At 41.5% G+C, this 4,565-nt stretch overlaps 1 non-coding gene across 1 annotated transcript; it reads right to left on the reverse strand.

The window, feature by feature from the left end:
* Positions 1–212: 212 nt before the first annotated feature.
* LOC116117393 lies at positions 213–319 on the reverse strand. Its single transcript, XR_004125941.1, has one exon. It is a non-coding gene; the product is annotated as a small nucleolar RNA R71 (small nucleolar RNA).
* Positions 320–4,565: the final 4,246 nt, after the last annotated feature.

Below are 4,565 nucleotides of genomic sequence, written 5' to 3' on the forward strand. Positions count from 1 at the left end.
CGAATCAGCATATTGCAAATTTCTTGGAAATTTGTGACACCTTCAAATCAAACGGAGTATCAGATGACGCCATTAGATTGAGGTTATTCCCATTCTCATTGGGGGATAAAGCAAAGGGGTGGTTAATGGCACTACCACCAGGAACTATCACAACTTGGAATGATCTAGCACAGAAGTTCCTTACCAAGTTCTTCCCTCCAGCTAAATCAGCAAAACTCAGAAATGATATCACATCATTTCTACAAGATGAGTCTAAGTCATTGTATGAGGCTTGGGAGAGGTACAAGGAGTTAATGAGGAAATGTACACACCATGGGTTGCCAGTTTGGCTTCAAGTCCAAACATTCTACAATGGACTGATGGGTAATGTGCAAACCATGGTGGATGCAGCATCAAGGGGAGCCTTGCAGAATAAGACACCAGAGGAGGCTTATGAGTTGCTTGAGGTTCTGGCAAGCAACAACTGTCAAAGACCAAATGAGAGAGTAATACCAAGAAAATCTTTGGGTCTTCATGAAGCTAATGCCTTCACAACCATCTCAGCCCAACTCACGACACTTCAGAAACAGTTGGGAAGTATGCAAGTAAACTCTGTACAAGTACCTCAACTAACTTGTGATTTTTGTGCAGGAAACCATGTGAGCAGCGAGTGTCAAGTGGGGAACACATTTGCTTCGTCATCTTCATCATCGGAGCAAGTGAACTACTTGGCGAGAAATCAGAGGCAGCCAAACAATGCGTACTCCAACACATACAACCCAGGGTGGAGAAATCATCCAAATCTGGCTTGGGAAAATCAAAACTAGCAAAATAATCAATGGAACCAGAGGACTGTTCCAAATAACCAACAAGGGATGAATAATCAACGGGGAGATCTAAGAGTGACAAAGTTGGAGGACATGTTTGGAAAATTCATGTAGGAGACCACGTGTTTTATGAATGAGATGAGGACAAATTTTAGAAATCAAGGGGCGTCCATTTGGAATCTTGAGGTACAGATGGGCCAATTGGCCGAGAAACTAAATGAGAGACCTCATGGGTCTTTACCAAGCAACAAGGTGACTAATCCACGTGAGCAAGCAAACGCCATAATTTTGAGAAGTGGGACAGTTTTGGAAGAAGTTAAGCAAGCTGGAAAGGAAGATTCTGAAGAGGAAGTTGATGAAGAGATCATTGTTGAGGTGAAACCAAGCGGTTTAGAGGAAGAGAACAAGAAGAAGGAAGAAAGGCAAAAGAAGAGGAGAAATTGCCATTTCCTGAGATACCACCAAAGTTGGCACATCACACCCCACCCGTGCCTTTTCCTCAGAGATCGAAGAAAAAGAATCAGGATAGGCAATTTTCAAAGTTTATTGAAATATTTAAAAAATTGCATATTAACATTCCTTTTGCAGATGCATTACAGCAGATGCCGAGCTACGCGAAGTTCCTTAAGGAAATCCTATCGAACAAAAGGAAGTTAGAAGATGAGGAAACGGTGATGCTCATGGAGGAGTACAACGCCATTCTCCAGAAGAAGTTACCCCCGAAGCTCAAAGATCCAGGGAGTTTTACTATTCTTTGCATTATAGGAGATATTACTTTTGAGCGTGTTTTGTGTGATTTAGGAGCTAGTATTAATTTGATGCCCTTGTCTGTTTTCAGGAGATTAGGAATTGGTGAAGTAAAGCCAACGACCATGTCGTTGCAACTAGCGGATAGGTCCATAAAACACCCGAGGGGGGTAGTAAAAGATGTGTTGGTGAAGGTGGGCAAGATAATCTTTCCGGCAGATTTTGTGGTGTTGGACATGGAAGAGGATAAGGAAATTCCTCTGATTTTGGGCCGACCATTCTTGGCCACGGGGAGAGCATTTATAGATGTGAGGAAGGGAAGTTACTATTGAGAGTTCAAGATGAAACAGTAACTTTCAATGTCTTTGAGGCGATGAAGTTTCCATTCGAAACGGATTCATGTTTTAGTGTCGATGTAGTGGACAAATTGGTTGAGCAATCTTTAGAAGAAAACACCCCACAATTATCTCTAGAAGCGTGTATAACCAAATAAAAAATAGAAGAGGTACAGAAGTCAGCTAGTAATGAATGTGCTAGGATGTTAGAAGCACTTCAACCGATTGATGAGAGTCAAGATGTAGAATTTGGGGAGTTTGATTTTGACAAAGAGAGAGAGAAGGAAGAAAATGAAGAACCTCCAAAGCTTGAGTTGAAACCTTTACCTTCCCACCTCAAATATGTATATCTTGGGGACTCAGAAACCTTCCCGGTGATTATTAGTTCAGGTTTGAGTAAATTGGAGGAAGAGGGGTTGATTAGGGTGTTGAGGGAACATAGACTAGCAGTTGGATGGACCATTTCAGACATTAGAGGTAACTCGCCATCATTTTGCATGCATAAGATACTCATGGAGGAAGATATTAAGCCTAGGGTGAAACCACAATGGAGATTGAATCATTTGATGAAGGAAGTGGTGAGAAAGGAGGTGGTGAAACTCCTAGATACGGGGATCATTTATCCTATTTCCGACAGTCCATGGGTGAGCCCGGTACAAGTGGTTCCGAAGAAGGGAGGTATCACGGCAGTAAGGAATGAGAGCAAGGAGTTGATACCAACGAGGACGGTGACGAGCTGGAGAGTGTGCATTGATTACCGGAAATTGAATGAGGCGACAAGGAATGATCATTTTCCACTACCTTTCATTGATCAGAGGTTGGAGAGGTTGGCAGGATATGCCTATTACTATTTCCTAGATGGGTATTTAGGATACAACCAAATTGCCATCGCTCTTGAGGATCAAGAGAAGACGGCCTTCACTTGCCCCTATGGCACCTTCGCTTACTGAAGGATGCCTTTTGGGCTATGCAATGCACCAGTGACATTTCAGAGATGCATGATGTCGATCTTTGGAGACATGGTGGAACGGTTCATAGAAGTCTTTATGGATGACTTCTCCGTTTTTGGTTTGTCTTTTGATAATTGTTTAACTAATCTTTCTCTTGTTTTGCAGCGATGTAAGGAGACGAACTTGGTACTCAATTGGGAGAAGTGTCACTTCATGGTCCAAGAGCGAATAGTGCTTGGGCATAGGATTTCAAAGGACGGAATAAAAGTTGACCGAGCAAAGACAGAAGTGATTGAGAAGCTGCCACCACCATCAAATGTCAAAGCGGTCCGAAGTTTCTTGGGGCATGCGGGGTTTTACAGACGATTTATCAAGGATTTTTCTAAGATTTCTAAACCCCTTTGCAATTTGTTGAATAAAGATGTTGTGTTTGATTTTAATGATGAATGCATGCATGCCTTTCTAACTCTAAAAAAATTATTAGTATCTGCACCTATTATTGCAGTTCCCGATTGGGGACTGCCATTTGAATTATTGTGTGATGCTAGTGATTTTGCTTTAGGGGTAGTTTTAGGACAGAGGAAAAACAGAGTGTTACATGTAATTCAGTATGCTAGCAAAACACTCATTGATGCACAATTGAATTACACCACCACTGAAAAAGAATTGTTGGCTGTAGTTTTTGCTTTTGACAAGTTTTGTTCATATTTGTTAGGTGTAAAGGTGATCGTCTACATGGACCATTCAACACTCAGGCACCTTTTGGCAAAGCAAGAAGCAAAACTTTGGCTGATAAGATGGATCTTACTACTTCAGGAGTTTGAGTTGGAAATTCGAGATAAGAAAGGGTCGGAAAATGTTGTGGTAGATCACTTGTCAAGAATTGAGAGACCAATCAAGGGAACTGAGGAGGAAATGCCAATTAGAGAAATGTTTCTGGATGAGAAATTGATGAGTGTGGAAGAAGCACAATGGTATGCGGATTTTGCAAATTATTTGTCATCAAGGGTGCTCCCAAGTAGTATGACGTTCCAACAAAAGAGAAATTTTTTCTCAGATTTGAAGTACTACTTTTGGGAAGAGCCATTCCTATACAGACACTGTGCTGATCAAATGATACGGAGATGTGTCTCGAAGGAAGAGATGGAAAGCATTCTATGGCATTGTCACGAGAAGGAAGTAAGTGGCCATTTTGGATGAGCTAGGACAGTAGCCAAGGTTTTACAATCAGGGTTTTATTGGCCAACCCTCTTTAAGGATTCCTTCCGGATGATTCAGGAGTGTGACCAATGTCAACGGATGGGTAATATTTCAAAAAGAGATGAGATGTCATTGAACAATATCCTGGTGATTGAGCTTTTTGACGTGTAGGGGATTGATTTCATGGGTCCCTTCCCAAGTTCTTTTGGGAACACATTTATATTGGTTGCGGTGGATTACGTGTCAAAGTGGGTTGAAGCAGTTGCATTGTCAACTAATGATGCTAGGGTAGTGATTCAGTTTGTGAGAAAGAATATTTTCTCAAGGTTTGGGGTACCACAGGCAATCATTAGTGATGGAGGATCCCACTTTTGCAATAGGCAATTGGATGCGCTATTGAGTAAGTATGGAGTGACACATAGGGTTGCAACACCTTACCATCCACAAACGAGCGGGCAAGTAGAACTGTCTAACAGAGAACTTAAAGGAATTTTAGAAAAGATAGTTAATGCATCTAGGAAAGATTA

Source organism: Pistacia vera, unplaced genomic scaffold (genome assembly GCF_008641045.1).
Source record: "Pistacia vera cultivar Batoury unplaced genomic scaffold, PisVer_v2 Contig805, whole genome shotgun sequence".
NCBI classification, from domain to species: Eukaryota; Viridiplantae; Streptophyta; class Magnoliopsida; order Sapindales; family Anacardiaceae; genus Pistacia; species Pistacia vera.